The 27437-nt window shown below is 39.1% G+C and overlaps 1 long non-coding RNA gene across 1 annotated transcript in view; it reads left to right on the top strand.

The window, feature by feature from the left end:
- LOC311500634 overlaps window positions 1-27437 on the top strand; it is an 84373-nt gene that overhangs the window by 20964 nt on the left and 35972 nt on the right. The window contains exon 2 of the long non-coding RNA XR_014699490.1: window positions 3167-3216. This is a non-coding gene — a long non-coding RNA (uncharacterized lncRNA). The remainder of the gene's footprint in view (window positions 1-3166; window positions 3217-27437) is intronic.

The raw sequence follows: 27437 nt of genomic DNA, 5'->3' as shown, positions 1-27437 counted from the left end.
AACTTCCTAACTCAAGAAAATAGCCCACCTGAGGAGCAGAAGACGGCTTCTTTCAAACCTTAGGCCTATTGAGTGATAATAGAAACTGGTCTGGATGGTCTCCTACCAAACTTTGGCATATCCTGCAATCTACCATGCAGCATTAACACTGCAGAACTGTCATATCCTGTTCATCACCGGTATGTAGTTAACCAGGTTCAACTATAGTAACATCCGGTGCAGTGTTCACTGTAGGTTTCCCATTTCACTTTTTCCAGTATGGCTACACTTAATTTACATGACACATCAGGCTCAAGTCTGTACTTGCCTATGGGTATATCAAACTTGCGGGTGTCTGTGGGTGTGTTTGTGTGTCTGTGTGTGTCTGTGTGTGTCTGTGTATTGTGAGAGTATGGGAACTGCAGAGGAGGATGTGTCTTTATGATGTTGGCTCAGAGTTCCCATGATTTCCTCCGGATGGGAGACTGAGCTGATAGGGTGGGAATTCATTTGTATCACACTAACTCCAGAGGCTGATTTACACTGTGGGCACAAACTGGAACAGAGTGTATGGGAGATGACTAAGTCACACGTTACAGCTTTGATCCACTCTAAGATACAGTAATTTTGTTCTGACTTCATTTGTCTCACTACTGCTATGTCAGTACATACACTGTTGGGCAACATGACACGTTCCTGAATATTACCAAAAAAGTTGGTCAGGTGCGAGTGCAGATGTTTCAAGAGTTCTGATTTACGCACAAAAAGACAGAAATTGACACAACATGAAACCATTTCCAAGTGAGCCAAGTGATTTACAATAAATTACAGCCCCCCTCCCTATCCTGATTGTGTGTAACCACAAGGTCATTAAAGTGGAACTTCTGACAACTTTTCACTTTGGGGGTCATTTGTGTGTGATTAATACAGTGCTGGGCAAGGTTAGGTTAGCTTAGCTTAGCAGACTTATAACAAAGGAAAAACTACCAATATTAAACCAGTTTTACATGTTAGTTTAACAAATGTGTGGTAAACTGTGGTTTTAGGGAGTAATGTACTGTATAAGATGGAGCTATTTCTTGGCAAATAACTGCTCCCAAATAACAGCGTCCTGAAGCCTTGCAGTCACAAAAAGAAGAAGTTTGCCAAAACCAAAAGTGAAACCTATACCATATCAGGCCACCTGCACTAAATGCTGCTCAGAAGATAATCTGGCATTTGTCAGGAAATGGTTCAAGTAGATACGAATAATTTAAAAATGAAATATATTAGTTTTACATTTCATTTATGTGTGAAATAAGTAAAATACAGTGTCGCAATTAGTGAAGCCTGACTCTAAATGCTAACTCTAGTGTGTAACAGTGACCCAAGTTGTGTAGTCTTAAATTGAATCCACCAACTCAGGTACATAATGCAGCAGTATCTACAGCATACCATTAGTTAACATTAGCTGCAGGTCATAAAAGAGCAAGTAATGCTGAGTCTACTGAAGTCAGCCAGGGTGTGTTTTATTGCTTATGAAGTCAGCGTTTCTTTCGTAGTTATAAAGACTCACTTTAATTCACAGAAATGAGACAAATCAATATTTTTTTCACCAAAATGTTGAACCATCCTTTAAACAAGCTACTTAATCTAACCACTCCATCAACAAAGGTATGGACCTGAGTCAGGGTACACCGTCAGGACAGGAAAACTGAGCGATGATTTGGGGCCTTGTGGTAACAAAAAGTTCCGATAGCTACCTTTTGACATAGTTTGCAATGAGAACAATGAACTTTCTTAAACCTATGACGGCCATAGCTTGGAAGCAGTCGACTATGCTAGTTTGTCATACTGAAACGCAACCTAAACTTTGTCACACAGTAACTGCAACCGACTGCCACAATGCAGCTGACAGAAGGTTCCACAGGTCCCTTGTCAATACCAAAGTGGGTCAGAGCTATGAGCGATATGACGCTGACCTACGATATTAGGCAGGTGGTAATAAAGATGTAGTCATATACATCATCTGAGCGTTGTGGAGTTGAATTCGTCTATGATGAAATGGCTCTGATGGTTGTTGGACTATCCAGTTGCATTCAGAGGCATTGTTTTCTCTTTATTGGTTGGAACACACCCCATAATGATAAGCCCAATTGGGACAGATTTTGTTCGTTTGGACTGAGGACAGCATACATATTATGTCTTTGCTTGAGGCCCCCCAAAACCAAGACTCGCCGCTGGATGTGAGAAAGCGAATTCCTCGATGCATAAAAATAAATAATCTGTGCCTCTGGGAATCCTGGGAAAAAGGAAATGTGTTTATTTCTGTGTTTAGTAGCAGATTTCTCATGACACGCACACTGGGGTCAGTTCATGAGTTGCCTACTCAGGCTTAAACACACATACTTGTATTGCTTCATTGAGAGGACCCTCACTGACACTTTGCATATCATATACTAGCTTAAACCATCAGCTTAAATCCCTCAACTATAAAACCAAGTGTGGACCCTCAAACAGCCCTTTGAACCTCTTAGCGCCAGCCAAATGGCCCCCACTGTCCAAAAATATCCCCACATCCAATGCCTGTGATCTAAATCAGTCCCCACAAAGATTAAAAAAAAAAGTACACGCATACATATTTGATTCGAGGGAAAAGAGTTTAAAGCGTTTGAAGGCAAGAAGGACAAAGATTACAGTCTAAATATGTGATTCATGTGTGTGTGCGTGAGTGCGTGTGTGTGCCTGTGTGTGTGTGTGTGTGTGTGTGTGTGTGTGTGTCTCAGAAGTTGGCCAGTCATTAGTAGAGCTCTTAGAGCGTTGAAGGGGAAGTGGTGGTTAAGATGACTCAGCCAAGCCATGCATTTCATTTTTCTCTCTCCAGTCTCTCTCTGCACTCTCCTCCCTCTGTCATTTGCTCTTCTTTCTACATTCTATTCATTCTTCTTTCCTATTCTGGATCTTTATTCCGTTTTACTGTCATTCTGTTTTACTGCACCCCATCCTTCCCTGTTTTCTCCTCATTCATTTTGACCTTTGAGGAGGTACCTCTGAGGTGTGTGTGTGCGTGTGTGTGTGTGTATGCCTGTGTGAGTTGGATACTCAGCAATGTGAGTGGGAAGATCCTTCCTTCAGAGTGATTAAAACATTCCTTCTCTCTTCTTTTTTTCTCTCTCCTCTGTCTTTTTTCTGTCTCTGCTCTTTTTAGTTTTCACTGAAGACTTTCCTATGAAGAGGAGGATGAAGAGAGACAAACTGGTAAGTAAAAGCAATCTGAACATCAGATTTTTTAATCATTTACTGGTATTTATCAAGCTGAGAATGGTTGCAGTTCTAAGACATCCTCTTCGCTGCGAGTTTGGACTTAGAACTGCTGTTTCTGCTTAAAAAAAAAAATGAAGTAAAGAGGATCGCGAGGTGTTTGTAAGGCGGGAGGAAATATAAGGCGATAGAGCAGGAAGGAATCTAGAGCTAGACTGAATGTACAGATGTTTCTGAATTTTGTGGATTTGGACTGGATTTTATTTTATTCCTTTAGCATCTTTAAAAAGTAGCTGATGAATAGTCACTTTCAAAGATAGAGTTCTTCCTACAGCAATAAATAGCTCAGCCTGCAAAACACAAGTTCGTCTTTTGCAGCGATGGGTTAAAAATAGGAAATGTTTTGTCAGATCTGGAGATGGATAATCACAGAGACAGTGAACAGTTGTAAGGACAACAGTTTTCAGTTTGTTGGCACCCGGACAGTTTGCGGCAAATACTGGCTATATTTGGCACTTGGCACGTAACTCTGATCCAAACTTAGTCGTGTAATCATAGTGTGACGCACTGACCGCACCTCTGAAGGGCTAAAGTGAAAGTAGCGGTGTTAAATCTCCTGGTGATATTACAACAGCTGTCTTAACATGGAACAAGGTGATCATCAAGCACTAAATTAGGAGCGCTTTAATCACCTTGATCAGTCTGCGTACAGGAATTAGTCTCTTAGTGACGTTGGCAGGAGTTTCACTGTCTGAACTGACGCACATTATAGGATACGTTGTGTACATATCTCTGTATATGTGAGAAGACGATCAATGACACATGCTGTGCAGCACTCCAGATTCACATTTTGAATCAACAGAAAGGCCTTCTTTGAGCGTAGGTGATGACTGGAGATTTCTCGTGCAGATTACATGCTCTCGTGCAGAAATGTATTACAGCTGCAGTGGATTTTTGTAAATGATCAGCAGAAAGATGAGCTTCATGTGTTTGTTTTCATAGCAAAAGACATTTGGGATTTGTTGGCTTTATTGGTCCACTCAGCAACTCTGGTCGAAAACAATGTCAAGGCCGCAGCTCCATCTGTCTTGCCAATAATAATATCTGACTACTTCAGCTGTATGTGCCATAAAGATAATGTGTTGTACACTGTGGCAACCATATTGGAATTCAGCTTTCAGGAGTGTGCATTAGCTGCAAACATTTGCCTGCATTTCTGAATGTATGACTTTGCAGCAGGACCAACTTGAGTAAGATCTATTTAAGGATAGTAGTATTTTTTAACCAGTCCATGTTTGACTTCTGTTAAACTAGCTAGCCCTTCAATGAAACGCTGATGGATGTACCTAGTAACTGGAGTGTGTTTGAAATAATGGTTTAAACTTTGAAAATAAAAAGGGTAGTTTAGGGCAAAATAAATGTGGCCTGTAATTCTGTACAAGTCCAGTCAAGTCCTTATAGGCAAGTCTCACCACTTCGTAGCCATCTTGCTAGCCATCTTGCTAGCTACCTTGGTAATGCCCCTGAGCTGTTATTTCAAGTTATATGGATAAATGAATGGAAACTGAATGGTGCCTGGACATAAAAACTACATGTACAGAATTGGCAGTCAACTCTGATGAAAAAAAATTAAAATGTTCAGCGACTTCACGTCAGCAATATGATTTAAAGCATTTTTTTTCCCACAAGCTGTACTTCTGCTGCGCACGTTCATGGTTTCACAGGACTAACATTATCATCATCAGCGTCTCAGTCCAGAGTGACGTGACCAACGTCTAATTCATGTAAAGGATGGAGGAAGCAAAAAAAAAACATAGTAAAATGTATGCCTACTTTTTCAAGTTTTGACACTATACAGTTGAAACCATCATGAATCTCATCTGGTGATATGTTAACCAGTTTGGCTGAGTGGTGTTAATAAAAATTCGCATCGATTTTTCTTTGAGTGGTTAGTCAGTCCCTTATACAGTAATATCTCTGGCAGATCTCTAGTAAAAACTAGCTTTATTGCTTGCTAACAGCTGGATCTTGCAACAATTGCTAATTTAGCATACTAAATACCTAACTAGCACGGCAGTGTTAAGACGTTTTTTTTTTTTTTTTTTTTAGTTGTGTAAAGGTGACCCCTGTACAGATGCAGACAGCTGTGCAGTCAGCTGATGTGCATGAGGTTCTGCACAGTCAGGGTGTGAATTATACAAGAACAGTATCTTCACAGTATCTTGCTCATTTAATTTAATGCCTGCAGGATGATGACGAATCAAATCCATTACACCAGCTCAAATAGCAATCCAACGTTTATAGCAGGGGTTCACAAAGTATAGACCATCATTTCCGCTCGAACACAGAAGGCATAAACTTCTGTACCAGAACCGAAGATACCATCAACAGGCCAAAAGGTACCCAGATGTTTTAGAACCATGCAGCATAGAGGCCTCTTGCCAAACACATGTTAACTACTGCAATTACGTAGCATTTAGCATACAAGGATTAAGTAATTAGGCGGTTCATACCATCCCAATCTTCCCCAAATCAATGGGTTTTTGTACACAGACGCATAACAGACATGCCATGTCACCATACTTGTTGGTGAGAATAGTTTGCGGACATCAAGACAGGGTCCATGTTCTGCTCATGTACAGAAACTCTGCAGCTTGCAGTATTTAGATCATTGTGACCACATGAAAACTGAAAAAATATGGACTGAAAAAGTTACAAATACTGAAACCAAGAGAAATCAACTATGTGATACATTATATTACATAAGTGGGCAGGTGAGAAAACTGTATAAGGTGTACAGAGGTTTACGTCACAAAACAGCATTTGAGAACTTATGAGTGTTGCACTTCTAGGATGCTGCCATTAAGCCTGGATATTATTGAAGTCAACAGTGGCAAATGACAGTGACTATTATCAAATGATACCAAGGTAAAACAAAAAAAAAAACTCATGAAAGGAGCGTTGCATGTGTTAAATCATCCATAAACACCAAAGACTTTAACTTGAATCGCATTCCATATTGTCAATATGGCACATTAGCAAAATCATTTCTCCACTGACTATGGAATGACTTATTTCGACCTTCATAAATGTCTTAGTTTGTGTCATCACACTGCGGCCTACAGAGTTGGTCAGCAGATTGCACACGTAGAAATACACGTTTCGCTCTCTTTCTCACTCGATGCTTTCATTCTACACACTTTTCGTAATGTTTGATAAATGGTATCAGTTTCCATAAATTGTCAAGAAAAGAAGGTTCACTCACACATAACACACACACATACACACAACACAAAGCACTCACACCCACCTATGCCAGCCCAGTTCCGTCAAGGCTCCCCCCGTTTACGGTAAATGTGTGTTTTTGTCATCTGTGGGCCTGGATGGAGTGATGCAGTTAGTTTTGGTATCATGTCGGTGGCCATGCATCTCCACCACCAAGAGATACCGAGAGCAGTGCAGCGTGGGTAGGCGTAGGAGGGCTGTGACAGAGATGACTCAGCTCTCTGTTGCCGGGTAGAGAAGCAGCAAACACTCTCCCACCCCCATACATTTAAAAAATACTCTCTGATGTCATTGGTGGCTCAGATTTGGGAAAACACTCATCTAGAATGTACGGCAACCATGTGGTTAAATGATGGATTAATAAATAACAAAACCAGGAAAGCATTGTTGTGCTTTAGTTACCTTGAATAAATTAGCGTGGTTGGGCTAACTTCAAGATGGCACCAGCCTCTTGTAGTGCTAGCGTCTGCTACATATAAACATCTTCTGGCAATCAAACCAGTGCAGATACTTTTGTTAGATGACAGACAGGATTCTAGCGCTCGAGAGCCCCATGATGCGCACGCACACTTAAGAAGTGGCTAGATAATGTAACATTGACCTAATGGTGACAAGTTTACGTACAATATTCAACAATAACCGACCATTTAATCAAATGACTGACTGACTTTTTGAATAGTTCATCATGTCATATAAGGTCAGACCATTCAAGGCCCTAAGATCCTAGTAGCTACATTTCCAGCCAAGTATGGAAACCTTCTACAACATGTTCCTGTAGATGTTTCACAATAAATGCCAAGTAAAGTCTACCAAAACACTTTTAAGGGCTTTTAACTTGGAACAGATACAGTTGTTCCAAGTTGTGACTGTGGGCAGGAGATGGTTCAAAGCCTCAATAGGCCATTTACCTCCAACAGTGGCTTGTCACTACTTGAAAATAAGGTATTCATGTGAATAAATGAGAAATCAATATTAGTTTTAGTTAGTATTATTAGACCGTTTAGCTAGTCCGAGGTGGTCCACGTCCTGGTTTCAAGGACAGGACTATCTTTTCATCTTTACTAGCTAACAAATTGCCTAGCGGAACAAAAAAAGTGTGAATTCATTGTGCTGCTCATAAGAAATAGGATGAAGGTCAAATGCCTTCTCACATGTTAGTCGCTGTACAAGTTCATCATTTAACACAACATGAAGACTCTGACCACTTTATTGGTTCTTTTGACATAAACGTCCCGCTAAAATCCAATTATTTCACATTAAGTCCCTGAAAGTATCTTCATGTACAACTAGTTGCAGATATGTAGGGCAATTTGGCAAGTTGCAAAAACGTTGATATAGATCTTATCAGCAATGCGTCCTATGTATTCAAATATCACAAAGTATTGTCAGACAATTTGTTAGCAATAACTAAACACACATCAAACTTTAGCACTTCCTTTAATCAAAGAGACGTTTGTGGCAATGCAGACCCCACATCTAGTGTCTCCAGACATCTAGGTGTGCTTTGTGGGTCCACCATCAACCCCAGCACTGCCTTTGAACATAGTGCAGGTGTGGATTACATTTCAGCCCCTATAATTAATAAAAAATATTTAGAAAACAATTTAGTAAAACATGAATGAGTAATGCTTTATTTTAATCCTCCTTATTAATTATATTAATACGTATATAAGTATATATAGTAGTATATAGTACACAGTTAACAGTTGGTTTATGGCACATCAATGAACAAAAAAAGTTTAATTTTAGTAGGATTTTAGTTAGTAGGCATGTGATTTGTTTTTGAGGTTTATTTTGTCATATAATTCCCACTTTTAAAATCTTTTCAAGCTACATTCATTCAGGTTTAGCTGCCACAAGAACAAATTGTATTTTCGGTTGCTACAAAGGATTCAGACGGATCAGATGAATCAAACCATATCTGTCTTCTATATTTGGTAATAAAGCCACAGACTCGAATTCAGCATCGCTAGCAGAAATATGAAAGGTTGAAGTTGTTTCAGTTGGATGAGCCTAGAATTGCCTGAGATGGATACGACCACATTACAGAGACAGTCGGTGACGTTTTTAGAGATTACACCTGTTTATTTGAAGCCTTGTGTTTGTCAGATAAGAGCAGCTAGAGAAGTGAGACTGCGCTATGTGTCATCCAGAGAATTAACAAAAACAAGAGAGCAGAAAATGACTTCGCACCACATGTCCCTCGAGGTATACAGTGATCGGACCTGGTCTTTCAATCTGAGAGTAGACTGTGTTTAACACTTTAATGATAACATTCCCATGCACACAAATCAGTATGTACTGTATATTAAAAATGTATTAGTCAGAAGGAAATTAGAAGCGATAAATTTACAGTAGACTGATGTTGGCAGACTGAAGACTGCCGACATTGATTCCGACACGACTGAATACAGTTCCTTTGATTGATTCAGTAGCTTTTGGTTTAATCACACAATCATCCTCCACAGTTTATTTAGTTGTATGACATACATTTTGTAGTCTTCTTTAAGGAGTTGTGATGCTTGTTTCCTTAAAAGATGAGACTGAATGTTCTTCCTAGATTTAGGAAATGGAAAAGTGTCTCACCATAGTGTCCATTTAGTAGCTGTTTTGGAGTGACAGTGAGAATCCCATAACCGAATCTTGTTTTAAACAGTTTCCAAGGTCAAGAATGAACTTTTAGCTTTTACATTCATAAAACTGAGGATGTTATTAAGTAAAAGTCTGTGTACACTAAATGTTCTTGCAACATTAGCGTCTGTCTAAGTTCAAACGCTTCATCCATGCTTCATCTGTCCTCTGGATCGGTGTGTGTGTGTTGCGTGAGAACCCCTGAAGCAGCAGCAGAAACACGGAAAAATCACAACAAGCATTGACTCAGCTTCACTAGCTAGAAACGAGCAAAGTCACATATATATTTTCATCCCGCGAGTGCTTTACAGTAAATGCAGACAAAAACAAGCCCCCACAATAAAGTGAAGAAAGAAAACAACAAAAGGCAGAGCAATCGAAATGGAGCCAGAATTGCTTTTTTTGTGTGTGCACGCGTGTGTGTGTGTACTAAGCTTTAGTACTGGTATGAATCAAAGTAGTTTTGGTTTATCTGAACATGAAACCATGACATTGTCCTTAAACAGCCTTTCATTGTAGAAATACATGAGTCAGTAATGTGAAGTTTCTCAGCCACGAGGTCAGGTGCTGCGTGTCTTATGGACTCAATAGAAACGTATACTGATCAGCCATTATGACCACTGACAGGAGAATAGAATAACAGTGATTATCTGCTTATCATGACGCCTGCCGCTGGGTGGGATATATTTCACAGCAAGTGAACATTTAGTCCTCATGGTAGCAGATGTTAGTAGCGGGACAAATTGAAATGAAAGGATTTGAGACACTTTGAGACACAAATTGTGATGGCTAGACGACTGGGTCTGAGCGTCTCAGAAACTGCAGCTCTTGTGGGTTGTTCCTGGTCTGCTGTGGTCGTTACCTACCACAAGTAGTCGAAGGAAAGAAAGGTAATGAACTGGTTACCGGGTCATGGGTGGCTCAGGTTCACTGATGAGTGTACACCCTTTCATGGAAACACTATTCCCTGATGGCAGTGAGCTCTTTCAGCAGGATAATGCGCCCCGCCAAAAAGCACAAATGGTTCAGAAAAAGTTTTAGGATCAGAACAAAGAGTTCAAGGTGCTGACTTGAACTCAAGCATCTGTGGGATGCTGTGGACAAACAAGTCTGCAATGTCCCAGGAGGCCCCACCAGCATATCTTCAGAGGTTTAGTGGAGTCCACGCTTCAAAGGTCACAGCTATTTTGGAGGCAAAGTGGGACAAATTTTTAACCGGGGGGTCATAACGTTACGGGAGATCAGTATATAACTGTGGTACAATCATAATCTTTCTAAAAGCTCCTTTTGTCATTTAATATATGTTCACATGAAAATGTAATGCAGTAACACAGAATTAACAAACCATACTACAACATTACATCAAGTAATTTCTGAGGTAGTGTTGTTGAGATGGTTGTGAGATTTCTGTGTCCCTAAATGGCACAGTGCTCTGGATAAGAGAGTGTGTGCGTGTGTATGTGTTCTCATGAGTCAGACTTCAGGTTCAAGATCAATAAATGTTAAAACAGAATATCCTGTCAAGGTGAAAACAGTAGTAGGTCACTAGTTTGTGGGCGTGTGTGGGAGTGGGTGCTCTGTTGCACCTTTACTCATCACGGATTACGCTCCGAGATACAGTAAATGACTAAGAAGGCCACAAACATCAGCTCTGCTCATTACTCAGAGGTTGTAAAAGAAGTCACAAATGACAGAGAGGTTTTCAGAAGCTCATATTCTTCGGTTAGTCGACTCATTTGTTTGCTTAGTTTTTGTAACCTTTACTGCGCCTAGACAAAAATGACTAATGTCCCGGTGCTAGCGACGCAGCTTTCTGAAATATGGAGGTGACAGGGTTCAAATTATCACCTGACGTGCACCGTCAGCCTAAAATCGATCCTGTATCATGACTGTATTCAGTTAAAAATTAGTCATTTAGAAGTTTGTCAACCTCTAGTGGTCTTTTTTTATTTCACAACGTTTCAGTTCATTCATTTATTTTATAAATCCCATGTAGAAGAACAAATTCAAACACACTTAAAAAGCTATAAATATTTAGAACGCACCAAAAAAAACCTAAAATATAGGGTACTACAATATTACAGCAACCAGGATTAATCAATTAGCTGACATTTTAATAATCAGATCTTAAACTTAAAGTCAAACGAGTAATTTGAATGAACCTTATTGTGTTGTGGAGAATTATAACAAACATTTTTGATATTTTACAGACAAATTATTAACAGTTTAATTAAGATAACATCCAGCAGATTAATAGATAAAGAAAATAAATATATAAACCAATATAAGTAGTTGTTGTGTATATGGGAATTCATGGTCGAGACAAGAAAGCTGCAATTACAAATTCAGCAGCCACCCAAAATGTTTAGTGTGCATACATAGAATATTTAAAGTTACTAGTAAATACCATTTGATGGTATTTTAATAAAGACAATACATTATCTGATTTAACTTCAAACATTATAAACTGATGGTATCACATCATGGAAGGGAACCAAATGCGGTGTAGCTAATAAGTGTCGGTTTCATTTTGATGTTTCTTGTAAATATCTTGGATGTTTCTTGGTTAAAAAAATAAAAAGGCAGAAAAACTCTTACTTTACACCCACCGAAGTCTCGCCAACGTCTGTCTTCCCGTTCTAACCACGCGGTTTCAGCTTCACGTCAGGTTACATGGTATGAACGTGAGTCAACTGTTATCGGCTCTTTCCATTCTTTTTGATGTGCTAAACAAACAGAAGGATGCCGGGGAGAGGAGGGGAGGCCGTGTAGACAAAACACCGTGATTCTGGGAATCATTAGCCCAGACGGTTTTACCAGTTAGAGGACACGGATCATCTCCACCATGGAATCATTTGTTTATGAAAACCCATCAGCATCTACACAGATGTTTCAAAGTGCAACATGCAGCTGACATTTCTGAGTTTAGCTCAGATCTCCAGAGCAGCCTGCAGGTGAAGGATGTTTTGTGATAGCCACATTAAGTTGGCTAAATATTCTTATTTTGACTTTGCAGAGTTTTCTTTACATAAATACAGCTAGAGTCATGGTATACGTGTGTCTGGTGTAAATCAGATGAAGATGTCTCTCTAAAAGGAAAACAAAACATCACTTCTTGTTTTTGATGGTTGTGTCTCTCAATATACCAGAATTACTTAACTCACAACTTAGAACTTAAAGGCTTAGGGTTATGCCACATGCTGAAGTGTCCTTGAGCAAGACACTGAACCTAAAGCTGCTCCCGGTGCTTGGAACTGGTGTGTGAATGTGTGTGCCTGTGCGAGCAAATGGGTAGATGTGCCGCTGTTACTGTAAAGCGCTTTGAGCTGTTTAAATACATGGCCACTTACAATGACATGCCAGTCCATTAGGTACACTAGTGAAAATGCATTCTAATGTAACAGTCCTGCACTAAATCTCCCGTCACGACCGTTCTAATGTTCAGTTCATGTTGAAACAGAGTCAGGAAGATGGTAATTCAACTGCATGATCATTCTGGAGAATGTAGTTTGTGGTGCTGTGAAACTGGGTTGAATTAAATACTAAAGTGTTTCGGTAATTTAGCCTAGCCCACTGATTGCCTTGGGGTTGTTAAAAAAATTCACTAGCACTAGAAACCTCAGCCTCCAGAATGAAAACACTGATGACTCCTTTGGTTATTTTAAACCAATCCTGAATACCATGACATTCATGAAGTTAAGATTCAGTGCAGGACTGTTATATTGGAATGCATTTGTTTTTACTAGTGTACCTAATGAATTGGCAAGTGAGTTTATATCATCATATAATAAAGAGCAATCACAATTTTCATGCCAGGTGGATAAAAAAAGATGCACACTTGAGGTCAAAGATAACCTTAATTAGGAATATATATACACTTTTTTAAAAACTGCACTTTCTAGACCAAGAATATATAATAACACTCTATCACTTGCATCAGATAACTACACACAGACCCAGCACAAAAGAAAAACAGCTGCCTGGACAGAAACAGCTAAGGAAATTAGGTTTGTTTCCACCAGGGGATGTTGGTATCTCGTATGGTATGTTTAGACTTCGGGGCAGTTTGGGTCAAACTGTACGTTTTAGCTTAAGTATCTGTCAAAAGTACTGAAAAATGATCTATTCTCTGATTGAAGTTGCATGCCCCGACTTTATTACAACCCCACCGAATTCTCTGATTCCCTCTCAGCTCATTGTTGATGTTTTAAGACTCGGTGGACAGATTACAAAACGTGCAATATATTTTTAGGATCCGAGTGCGGCCATTTCAAAGGCAGCAGTGTAGCTCATTTGAAAACACGTTCGTTCATACTCCTGTAGTGGATCCACACAGAGCACGTGCACATGCCCTTCGCCATTTTGAGCATTTATCCTCCAGCACAGGCGTTGTTCTGTGGTCGGCGGCTAGTCAGCTGTGTTGAGTTTCACCCTTTAAACAGTGGCGTTAAGAGCTGAGCGGCTCATTATGGAGTTGGAACTAGTAAATGTGAAACAACAGTTATTTTTACTGAAACAACTGCAGCGCAGTTGAAAAAAGAGAGTAGAGGGTTTGTAGGCGGTAGAAGGTGGGAGCATTTTCTGTGCTTCAGGTGCATGTCAGGCTCCGATACAGAAGCATACCTCTAACTTAAGTGCTACTGGATGTGAGCTCACTGAGAATAGCAGTTCTTTGCAGGCGTATTTACTCATTTCAAACATGCGCTACTATGTGGGAGTTATTTTAATAATCCTTGATAAATTATTTAATAATCCTAATCCTTAATTCATCTGCGAGTGATCTAATGACTCTGTGTGCCTCAAATCAACTTTGACCATGCATATACTGTATGTAGTATTTGTTCTCTGCATTTAACCTATCCATATGTACACACAGAGAGCAGTGAGCACGCTTCGGGCATAGACATAGAGGGGATAGGGAATAGTCCACAGCTCATACAGCATATAGAAGAGGTTTTATCTCTGATGTTTGTTAACTTGTTCAAGGTGTACCAGTGGTTAGTGTGAGGGGATAGACTGATTGGAAGAAGAGTCCATTCCTAAAAACTGAACCTGCCGAGGTTCGTTTGGGTTAATGCTGTGTTCCTACAAAATGTTTTCACTGCTTTGATCACGCTGGGATGTTTGCTTTCCAAGAAACTCTGGCAGGGTTCGACAGAGTTTCCACTTCATCGCAGCAGCATCAATAAGTCATCGTGCGTGGCGTGTTTACCTGGGTGGGAGCAACGCCCATTGTCTGGGTGTTTCAGAAACTGAAACCCGGCAAGGTTACTAACAGTAATTTGAGGTCATGAAATACTCGGTAAATGTCACAGTGTGTGACAAAGAAAGAAAAAGAAAGAGAGAAAGAAGTGTGTTGTAGTTTGTTATCTGTCCACTAGAGGGAGACTCCTTCCCACAGAAAACAGTCTGCGCCTCCGCCAGTGTTTTTCTCTGCCTCATCCTTAAACTCCCCTCCGTCTAAAAATACGTTTAATTGCATTTACAGCAATACTTTCGACACTTTTCTGTTGAATTTCGATTTCACATGATTTTCAACCAGAACCACGTGCTTTTTCCTCCTTAAATTTCTATATTACTTACCGACTGCTGTGTCACTGTAGAGGTATTGTGCCCGTTTAACCACCGCTTACACGCCGTCTGTCGAATAAAAACAACTCTTTTTATCGAAAAAAACCACTCTAAAATGCTAGTAATGTAAATTTGTAGGAAGTGTTGTTCTAATTCTGATTTTTTGTAGCTCTTTCATATTTATTTGTTCCATGTTTGTGTCTGATTCAGAGCCTATTCAAACGTAACACGCTGCTGTTTTGGTTTTAACAAGTGAGGCCTGTCTTTTTTCTTTCGCTTCTCTTAGTGATTTAATCCAATAAAAGGCATGATATACATTGTTTGATGTTGTAAAACAAAAGTTTATATTATTTTAAAAATGAATCGGCAGCTTGTGTCCTTTTTTAGTTCTTAATATTAGTAAAATGTCTTTCTCTTTCTCTTTTCTTTCCAGGGTTTCAAAAACAAACGCACCACAAATCTCATTTTTACCTAAACAAAATATATTACATACGTCCCTCTTAAATACACATCTAGCCTATTAAATATATTTTTTACATTATCTGTACTACTTTGATGAGGTAGAGATAGGGAATGTGTTATAAAATGAGTTTACACCGGACTCACAACAAACAATTACGCGCCAGAATAAGGCTTGAAGGTATAAATGACTTCGTTTTAAATCTGAATGCAAAAGTTTGTAAGCCCATCTAAAACGGGGTTTTCTTATTTAATAGCAGCATTACTGTTTGGTGGCTGCTTAATTTTCTGCTGCTGCTGAAAATAAAATCTAAAATCTGCTGCATGAAATGCCTCTGGATTAGACATGAAATAATTCTGATGAGTGCTTAGTGAGATAAATAATCAAACTACAGCTGTCTTCCACACTAATGTCTGTTTTTTTGTTCGGCTTTATTATTGCTGCTGCACATCACGTTAAAATGCCTGTTTCTGGAGAGACTCGATGCCCTGCAAGCCGCCAGCAGAAACTCTGAAACTAGAAAAACAAGGAAACACTGATTTAAATAATATGAAAGCTAAATGTGGCCACAAAGTTTTAAATATCTTCGGTAATGTCTTTGTTATTTTTATGGTTTGATTCCTTCACTTCAAAGCTTAAAGGTTGACGCAGTGGGGATTTCACCGCGCCTCTGCGCTCTTTAACGCATTTATTTACGCTTTAAATTAATCTTGTGATCACTCTTTAGCCGTGTTATTTTATTAGTTGAGGCATTTCATCACAATAAACTATTAATAAACTTGTAGTATGAATAATAAAAGTGCACAAAGGGACGTTTTTCATGTTATAAATTCAAAGAAGATCCAGGGATTTGTCGTTTTTCCCACAACAAAATGAGTTGTAAATAAAGAAACAATTACGATATTTTTCATAACCTGAATCAGTTCTTATATGAAAATAGCACCGAACTGAATTAAATGTCATATAACAATGCCGCGGCTTCCTTTGCGCCACAGACTAATATCTACCTCGATATTGTTGACGGGTGTATTGTCACTCGGTAAACAACAAAAACTACAAGAACCGATAATCAAAATGTCACGGCCTGATAAGCTTCCTGTGTGATCAGAAGGCAGAAGACATTTGACATTTTGGGTTTGTTTTTCCTTCTCACATTCTCTCTCTCACACAGAAGGAAAGTCAGTTCATTTTTCATGAGCAGGAACTCATGACTAACCTGTTTTAAAAAATATATATCTATATAAATATAAATGCACACAATATTTACTGTAATATCCAAAAAATAAAAATGCTTTAATTTTATTTTAAGATGGATCCTGCCTCTGTGGTGACTCCATCCCTCCACTATTTCATTTATTTAATGTAACTTAAAACTTCATTATTCATGAGAAAATTAATTATCAATCTTTTGTGATAGAATCAAATAGAAATCACAGCAACACAGATTCAAAAATATGTTTTCTGCCAGATTACCTTTGAACCCCTAGAGCTTAAATTATTTCAAAGAGAGAGGAAAAATCTTCTTTCTCAACATCCGAGTCATGCATCTTGCTCCGGCGACAGGAAAATACTTACAGGAAGATCCCAAAACAGATTTGAACGAGCTCAAACGAGCAGCCAGCTGTGAAAATCAACTTCAGTGTTTGAATTTCATTTTCTTTGAACTTAGAATATATAAAGTTTCACATCTTTATTCTCGTGTGAGTGTGTTTGTGTGTTTCTGAGTCACCTGCGGTTGTGAGGAAGATGATATTCACCCCACTGGTGTCTCTCACTTTAAGTCAGCGTACACTGGATATTAGAAATGCTGAAGGCTGAATGGTGTCTACGTGCTGGTACGGAGTGGAGGTGTACTGGAGGTGGAACTGGTTTTATTTCACATGGTAGCTTTGAGTCTCATGTAGGAGTTCATTTCTTCCATCTTGCTGCTATAGGACATGTTATGAATTTATAGTTTAAAGATTAAAATCTTGGAAAGTCCAGTTTTAATGGACTTCCCTTAAAAAAAAACACAAACATTTTATAATGAAACAAAGGGCAATCAGGGAATCTAAATATAAATCATGTTGTTGTGTCTGTGTGTGTGTGTAGAGTTTTTAGTTGACTAAATCAGCTGTTAAATTAGTGGTAAATATATTTACATTGCTGGAAATTAAACTAAAAGCATGTTTCTAAAGCACTGAGGTTGTTGTGGTGTTTGATAAATTGTTATAGCATTATGGAGAAAAGGAGTTAGCCGTTGTTGCAGAAGTTTAGTCTCCTGACATGTTCAAATATCATTTTTCATTTAATAGTTCATCTGAAAACTGATATGCAAGCATTTTCTTGGATTTCAAAAGTTTTGCAGCCTCCTCCTTCACTGTGAAGTCCATTCTCAGTGCATTAACTACATTCATTTGCTGAAGGCAAGCTGCAAAGTGAAGGTCAAACACCTGTGATATGTATAAAAACTGTATGTATCAACTCTATATTTTTTCCAGCATTTGAGATATATATATAAAAAAAAATAATCTGTTGGTATCACTCACTCTCAAACTCCCTTCATGGGTGGAGAGAAACTGCTTTTGTCTTGAATTTTGCAAAGATCAAATGAAACTGCAGAGTACGGTACTTTCATTCAAACCACTCATCTAATCCAGTGGGTGGGAATGACACCTCCTTGTGCAAAAAAAAAAAAAAAAACCCAAAAAAAAGTATCGTGGGTATCAAAGCAAATCTCAATCCATGTGTCTGAAGCATTCAAAGTCATTGTGGTGTGTGATGGAAATGATTTAGCCCGTGCTCAGACTTAGATGTGGTGTCATTTTACTGCTAAGTGTGTTTAATACTTTGCCTTAAAGATCCCCTCATTGCATGTTTTAAGACTCATCACGATATATTTTGTCTTTTTATAAAAACCTCTCTTCTTGAAACTAATATGCAAATATTTTAAGACCGCTCCGGGTGCACTTGAGGCTTCGCACTGCTTGCAAGACCGCCTTTTGGACCCACTTTTCACAGATCTCATAATGTCACAAACGTGCTTCTACAGACACATCCTAACCTCATTTTCAAGGTGAACATTTCCCCTGTCAGCAGATAAATTTAATGACAAGCTACGCAGTGAAGGTCAAACCCCTTGTAATGTCTTCGACAGATGGGGACTTTTGAATATAAAAAGTGCAATTACAAAACTATATCTTTCATTTCAGATTCAAAAAACAACCTGTCTGTCGCGCTCGGTTTTAACCTCAGATAGCAGTTCTCCCCAAATGCAAGCATGTCTCTTCAGAGATTTGAAATAAATAATTCTATCTTAAAAGTCATGCACACATCAAGTGAGCCTGCATGATAAGTACGGTACTTTCATTCAAACCGTATTCATCTAATCCCGGGGGTGGGAGTAACACCTCCTTCAGCAATGAAGAAATGTTGTGGGCACCAGAGCCAAGCCTGTTATTCTGTTGTGGTTATGAGTTGCTGCTCTGCATTAATGATAATACAACTGCGTGTACTTGTGGAACTCACTGTTCAGTTTCAGACGCACAAAAAAAAAGATGTGCAGCAATCTGACTTTAGATGAGCATTTTACCTCATTTATATCTTGGTCCACTCTGTGTTTTACATATTTCTTCTTCTTTATGACAGGACATAAATGTTGAATCTCAAGGCTAAATGACAGCTTTAAAGTATTTTTTGAGCACAGTGTGGTGCTAATTTTATACTCCTGCACAGGCATTGTTGGTGCTAATTTTTCTTGTACTCCTACACACAATTCACACATTCATTACATGTGAATTTAAGCACCTTCAAATTAAAGGCAAAAGTCAGCACATTCATCTTGTTATCATTGGTTATTTTTAGACAGCAGTGCAGAGCCCAAAGTCTCTGTCCAAATATTAGATCTCTGCATGCAAGGACAGACAAATCAGCTGTCTGATGTTTGAAAGTTTCCCACCGTTGTTAAATTGAAATGTAGGACATGCTCTCCTGTTTCATTCATGGATTCTGGTCTTGATAAGGAATTAAAAGCATGCAGCTTATCATAGACAAAAGTGTAGATCTGAATTTAATGTCTGATTTAAACGCTTACTCTTCCTGTTTAGGGCAATAGATTAAATTAATTTGTCATAATGTCTTCCATACAGTATTTTTTTCAGAAAACCTTTTCCTTTAACTTAAATGGGTACGACTGAAAAACCATATAGATAAGAGAATAGCCTAAACTGAACTCCTCTTCGTAAGCATTTTAGTTCTGTTTTTCTTTTCTTATGTACACTAAAACTACCGTGCACCTGTTTTGTTGCGCAGCAAATGTGAAGCAGAGACAAAACTCATTCATCCGTTCATCTTCTGTAACCGCTTGTCCCGTGAAGGGTAGCGGGGTCATTCCAGCTGTCATCGGGCGAGAGACCATTCACACTCACACTCACACACCTACGGCCAATTTAGAATCACCAATAAATGAGCATGTCTTTGGACAGTGGGAGGAAGCCGGAGTACCCGGAGAGAACCCGCGCAGACACCGGGAGAACATGCAAACTCCACACAGAAAGAAAGGCCCCGGTCGGCCCATGGATTCAAACCCGGAACCTTCTTGCTGTGAGGCATCAGTGCTACAGAGACTAAACTAAAATATCACATTAAATCAAAATTTAATATCATAATGATTTTATTTTTGTGCATGCTTAACAGCCAAATTAGGCAAAGACTTGTTGCACTGTTGTCCACAGTTAGTCCCTAATGTGGTCCAGCTGTCCTCAAAGAAAGCAAATATTGTGATTCGGTTGTGGAGAAATGCTGCACGATAACTTTAGAAACCCTAAAATATGGACATAATTGGATTTTAGCTCTTTGATATGAGAATCACACAACTTTAAATACGGCTCTGTGTCTGCTCGACGGGACAAAGAATCAAAAAAACTTTCATTAATTTGGCTGAAGGGACGAGCTTAGACGAGAGGAAAGTGAATTTATGTGTGTATGGTGTGCTTGCTGACACATTGGGATTACATAAGGCCTCCATGAGAGATGATGTTGAATCAATAACAGCATTAAAAACACATATCACTGCCCCAGTGTTTACATGTCAAAGATATCCAAAAATACTGTAAGTAGGTCACTTAGGAAATATGCTTAGGACACATTTGCTTGCAAAGGCCTAATTTAGTTCAATGAAATGCAAGCTGTTAATTCGATGTTTTTAATGTTAATGTGAACGCGGGGAAGATGGCGTGGAATGGAAACTGATGTTTATGTCAACTGAAGCTTCATAAGGAAATCAGGCAGGGATCCAGCCATGAAGCCAAGGCAGCTAGGGAAATGAGAGATTATTATCATCAAGTCATCGACTCCCACTCCACTCCCGCGACGCACACACACCTACACACCCACATCTGCTGACACCCTCATACCGTCTCACGCAGGTAAACAGTCACACACACACTTTGTCTCTGCCTCACACACACACACGCTCAGCCATCTGTCCATCAGCACGCTTTTTTGCATGGACATCTTGTAATGTTTGCCAAGAGTAGCACGGCCTTTGGCACAGAAGGGACGTCACAGGTCACCTTGATGGATGTCATAAATCTGTTAAGTGTGCTATGGATTTTTTTTTTTGTTTGTTTTTTTGTTTTTTGCCACCCACTTAAAGCAGCAATATCTTATTTCACTCAAAGCTTTTACACTTTGATCTTCTTTTGTCCCACTGCCGCGCCGCAGAACATCAAAAGTTTATCCCACCGGAGAGAGTTGTGTTTCGTGATGCGCAGCAGCTCAGAACACAACACCATAGAACAACATGACGCTTGGCTTTGATTGCACTGAACTCAACTCCCACCCCCTGGATTAGATGAATATGGTTTGAATGAAAGTACCACACTTATTGTGCAGTTTCATTTGATGTGTGCATGACTTTTAAGTTAAAATAATTTTCCCTCAGTCTGTGAAGAAACCAAAACAAGACAAGCTTACGGCTGGAGAGAGCAGAAGGCGTTTAGATTATCCTGCTCGGTACAAATTGAAAATGTTGCTCACTGTGATGTTAGCTGTGATAACTAACATTACAAATTAGTCAGCTAGTAATAATGTTGCACATCGGATGTTTAGTCATAGTCACTGTGTTATAGCAGCTCACAATGTCCTGTATGTTTTAAACTTTCTGTGGCTTTGTTGTTACTCTTACTTTTGAGCGTGTTTTACGATTGTCAGTGCAAGGTCTTAAATTTCATTAAGACAATATTTAGAAAGCTTTCAAAAACTCTTAAATATAACACCCTCAATCTTGCAGATACCCTGTTGTAAAAGAACATTACAGCCAAGTATAGTGTAGGCGTGGCATGCAGATATTTGCTGGTGTGTAGAGTAGCTTTTGTGTTGCATGTGGACACTCGTGCACACATCCTCGCTTGTACTGGCTGGCTCTGCTGATCTCGGTAGAACCAGAAATTACAGTTTTAGCTAATGTTTAAACTAGTAAACGAGCCTGGTTAGACTGTTTGGCAAACCTGTTTAACCAAATTGCTAAATAAAAACACACCACGAGCTGCTGGTTAGAGAGGCTTTGTGTGTGCCAGCGTGACAAGTTAATGATGGGTTATTCCCAGAGCACAGTTACTGGTTTCTGTGGTCACTAGCTCTGGAAGATGCAGATCTGAGCACACGTCCATTGTGTCCAGCGCATGACTCATTTTCAGGAGCCCAGCTGTTCCCTCCAGCAGATCAGTTGTTCTTAGTATTGTTTCTGTGCTTAACAGGACAAATTTTTTATTTAGATTTAGTTCTTCTGTAACATGGAGATGCTTGTGAAACAGCACGTAGGCCATCGCCTTGGGGAATAAAATTGGAACCGTTTATTTTATTGGCCTGTAATTCCTAAAAGTTTGCAGTTTGGTGCTAATTATAGGGAAAATGGAGACAAAGCTCTGACAATAATTAAATCAAGGGTCTGGTTTGTGATTTTCCTTCAAAGAACGGCGTAATTTAAATAAAATACTCATAAAGTAACACTGAACTCTTTCATGTCTGTGCCATCAGAAGTGAATTCAGTGGATTTAAACACCAATAACTGACTGCAGGCTGTTTTTCAGTAGTGACTCGTGCACAAAGGAAGATTTCTGCAGTTGAAACCGCATTTTGAGCAGTTTGAGAAAGATGTCTGTTTTCTTCCAGTCATGCAGTAAATTTAGTAAAATATTACCCACCTGGATCAACTCTTCTGTGAGAAATGTCACTTTCCTGTCTGCAGTTTGGTGCATTTCCTGATGTTCCACGCACATGTTAGCATGGCATTTAGAGCAGATGAGCATGACCTTTGAACGTTAACATTAAGAGAAAAAAAAAGCCTAATTTGAATCTTGCACAGAGCTGTAAATAGCAGGTACATCACCTTCTGGCTGTGTGCGCCATTGTCTAAAAATACGCCGATACATACAGGAGTGTGTGACTCCACCTAACAGAAAAAGGGACAGATAGTACATACAGGCTGTAGAAAGAAAGAACTTTGTACAGATGGTGTGCGCTTTGTTTACTTTGTCGCGTGCTAACATCTGAGGTCATCTCTGAGCCATTATCTGGGCACACAATGACTGAGCGGACAACAGAAATCAGTTTGGTGATGATATTTCTAACTTTGTTTGTATTTTTATCTGTGTAAACCTTTGGTTTTGTCGGCAAGTAAACAACCCGGACAGACATTATCTAAACATCACAAATAACAGGGAAATTGTTACTTTTCCAGTCAAAACTTTGTTTTGTGTTGATTATACCACACTAGATGTGCATTGTTAGTTTCATAAAAGCGTGTAAAAGTCTCAAAACCCAATATAACCCAAAATGTACCAATGTTTTATCCCATAAAGCTACAACGGTAACTAATATTTGAAGCTTAAAAGAGCAAATTTTGATTCTAAAATTATAAATAACATCAGAACAGTTTAAGTTTAATATTCCTTGATCTGACTAATTGATATATAGATATGAATGTTGTTCAAATATTGCTCTGAAACCTCCAAATGCCCACTAAAAATCCACAGAAAAGAGAAAGACAAGGACAAAAATGAAAGAGACTGAAAACAAAGTCACATTAAGTGTTGAAAGTTCAGGGGAGAGGAGTGTGTGTGGGCTTTATTTGGTGCCACAGATGGCACACACACACACAGAAAACGTTAAATGTCAGCATGCAGCAACTTTGCCTCCTGTCAAATACACCTCCCTGAATAGTAAAGCCTTTTTCTGAAACCCACAAACCTTTTTCTCAGTTTTGTTTTTCAGATGTTGGCAAGAAAAAAAAACAACAAAAAAAAAACAACTGATGGTTCACCTTGAAGGCAACTAAATGTGTTTTGAGCCGAGATATAGTCACGTTCCTGGAACACCGCCTGTTTATTCTTGAGAAACAGATGTTTATGATGGAATCCCCTAACTCAGACCTGCGTGTTCCTGTCTACCAGGCACTCTGCACTTGCGAGGAAACAATCCGCTAATTTGAGGTAGAGAGAACATGTGCTGAACGATCACAAGCGACCTGCTTACCGCCTTTTTCTTATCTGATCTGCCTCACACAGATCTGAAGCTGTGTCATTATTAAAGCAGAACTCTGACTCATCTGCCTGAACTGGACTTTCCCATTGTTTTCTATCCTTCGCCAGGTCTGACCAAAATCTCTTCAGGTGCAAAATCACTATATAAACGTTTTTATGTGTTAACCTGCCTGTGTGCAGATATGCAGTACAGCCGCATTTTATTTTTTATCAGTATTTCAAGTCTTTTGTTGCATCTTATAATATACTCACATTGTGTAGCAAAAGGCAGGTGAGACAGGAAATAGCGTGGGTGATGTTGTAAGCAAGAGCAGCAGTCTACAAGGTAGTAATGATCTGCATTTCAGATATTTCATTGCCAATAACCTCTATTGATTTCTCTGTACTCACAGCAGCTCATAGGCTCGTTTCTCCTCTGCTGCTTTTGTTAATTTTTCCGTGTATTGAATATGAAGAGGCTATGTAAACACTTCTTAAACGGACTAGACATAATGGAGCCTTGTGATTTCTTAACGTCTAAGCTGTTGCGAAGGCGTAATGGCTTGACTGACAGCTGATCTTGATAGACAGATAGGTGTAGATACAGTGTGAACAAACATGATCTGACGCGACAGGAGGAGAACAGACCAAGAGAACTGTGTTAACAGTGTACTGAAGAACAAGGAATGCACTGTTTAACTTTTGAAGTGATCTCTACGCTTCTGTCTAGAGGCCCTGAAGCGCCGAGCAGATGATCGGCTGTTTTTCTGTTGTGGTGCCATCGTGAGAGTCCGCGGCCTTTGTTTTGGTAGTGTGTACTGTGTCATTGGCATTAGACAGACCGTCAGGCAGTGGAACAAGTCAGTGAGCGAGATCACGCTAACTGGCTCCTATGGTTTTTTATTTTCACGTCACCTGAACATTGAAATATTTTCCCAACGACATGATCATCTTTCATGAATTAGCTATAGACCAACTGATCAACACGATTAAGAAAAAGCACACTTAGCGTGACAGTTTGTAACTCATAGCTTCCTAGCCTCCCAGCTCATAGTAGGTCGTCCAGTTTCCCCTTTTGAATGATGAATACAGACTACTGCGACTTGTTGGTATGAAGAGTTGTTGGCTGTACTGTTCAAGTTCAAGTGCAGCCTTTTGGTCCAGACACAGGCTAGGTCAGTTGGCCATTGTTGCTCGTACGTCTTTGGTGTTGGTTTGGTGGCCCGGGCTTTTGAAATAATATGGTTTAATAAAACAACCCTGCAGTAAATCCTGCATTCATGAACTTAGAGGAATGTTTCTATTTATCTTATCTCAATGATGTTATATGCACCCTTCTGAAACTATTCCAGCATAATCTAAACTTGATATTCTACCCAAAGACGGATTTATTGCAGGACTCTTGTATTAAACTGCTTTATTTCTTGTGCTTTCAGATGAATTGCTAATTAGCATTCAACCTAGCCTGCAAACTGATGATAGCTCGTGTTTGTCTGTGGTCAAACACAAGACATGTCCATATTTATAGGAGACACTGGGTAGAAAGCGAATGTGGATTGTTGTTGCCTGCGTCACTTTCACATGTTGTGTCTCAGTCTGCCATTATAGCTGTAGGCTAATTCAGTTTCAGATGACATTTAATTGGCTACATACACAGACATGATTTTTTATTTTTTTTTTTTTTTTTTCCAAAACACAGACCAGGACATAAAACATACAAACCAGATCTGTTTGCTGCAGATGAAAAAAAAACCATGCAGTTTAATTTCAGTTGGACCTGCCATCTAGATTTATTGATGCAACGCTTTAAATTGCAGAGAAAGCTGCCAGCTGGTAAAAGCAAACAAAGTAGAACTGAAGCTGCTGCCAAGATGGCACCACTGATAGTAAAAAGGTTTGACTTTAGATCATTTTTATTATTTTGACTGTCCTGAGTCACCCCTGACTAGACCTGTTGGGAATCTAGTGGAAAGCAACAACCTGCCAGATAAGATGAACTCTGTCATTTAGTCAGTGAGTTATCATTTTCAGCTCACTTGTTTACAAGTGGCTGCACAGTTAATCGCCCCTTATTCCAATGAAAAACCACCACAAAGCCACTACAGTTTGTACTTCAAGTGAATAAAGTCTGCAGGCTTTAACTCTGAATGGAACTCTTTCAAAAAGCCACTGCCGTCTTGGTGGGCAACAGTTTTGTCAAGAATGAGCAGAAACATGTAACATACGATAGTTATTCCAACATTAACTTATCAGACTGCTGAGCTTGAGATTATTTATCTTGAATTTTTAAGTGAAGAACATTAGCAAAGTTCTCTAAATCACATTTATAGCCAGGCAAAGAAACACAGTTAGTGTGAATCAGCTCACAGGGAGCCTTGATCCAAAACCCTTATCACCATTTAATGGCATCCACTTTCACATAGAGCTGATCACACTGAACATGTTTCTACAGTGAAGACTTGTGTGTAAAATGCTTCAGGCAGGTTTGGTGTGGTTTAGAAGTCATTTCTCTTGTGGGCTTGTTACTTGCTGTTATTTCATTTGAACACATGATTACATTTCCTCCAAAAAGGCTTTGTGAAAAATGGACTCTTATCTTCACGGTGGGTGGTGGACATCTGCAAGAAACATTACTGCTTACCTGGCTAGCCTCGAGCAGAATCTTGACTTGACAATCGTCCAGTGGATTTATATATCATTAGCACCCTTCTAAAATCCTGCCGTACCTCAGAGGTTTGAGTCAGAATCTAATGTGTTTTGTAGTAAACCTCCTTTTGATTCTTTGTCGTTTTCCTTCACATCTAGCAGTAACTGCAAGATGTGACTTTTGGCTGGAAATGTACAGATCTCAGACTAAAGGAAAGTCATCAAACATTCACAGTTCCCAATGTAACGGCTGAAACAGTGACTTGCCAGTATTTCACAACACTTGAATTGCCAAATTACTGGGCAATACATAGTACCTCTTTACAACAATTATGAAATTTACTCGGGGGAGAAAAAGTTGTATTTGATAGTTTATCTAAAAAAGAAGCTGAAACAAAGGCAGCTGAACTTGTAGAGTTTCTAGAAGAGGTTTTGACACTCATCTAAGTTGTTTCTGCAGTTACAAAGGACTGGTGAGTTGTTGAGGTTTAAATAGGAACATATGTGGGTGTTGCCCATCACAAACTTATATATCTAGTGTCTGGCAACAACCAGTAGTTACTTTCCTGTAGCTGGAGGAAGCTGTATGTTTCATTTAAACACATGATAATCTCCGATTTAATGGTCACTCATATTCACCGCAAAGGAAAATACACAAAATGCAATATTATTATTGACAATTCTATGGCTTCTCTGAGCTGCAGTGTTGTTTGTCATTGTGAATTGCAGGTCATATGAAATATAGCCAATTAAAATTAGAGTAATAACTGTATTATTATGGAACATCTCTTGAGGAGGGTGCATAATATGGGACCCGAAAGATGCTTTACATGTGTTCATTAGAAGTAAACAATAGTTTCAGCAGCAGCACACTCAGAACAAGAATTTAAACACACAAAGAAGTCAACTGATTAGATATGTTTGGCTGTAATTGTATATTTAAAATCAGATTTTCATATCACAACAGGTGAAAATCTGACATTCCAGTAAGATTATATCAAAAAAACTCCCCTGACTTTATGGTGCTTGGACCTTGATACTGCATCTTACTAGACTATACTAACCTTTATTGTTTGATCCACATACTCTGTAGACTATTTGATAAGCTGTTCACTGAAACAGAC

Source organism: Chelon labrosus, assembly GCF_963514085.1.
Source record: "Chelon labrosus genome assembly, chromosome: 15".
NCBI classification, from domain to species: domain Eukaryota; kingdom Metazoa; phylum Chordata; class Actinopteri; order Mugiliformes; family Mugilidae; genus Chelon; species Chelon labrosus.
This window is presented reverse-complemented; position numbering and strand designations above follow the sequence as displayed.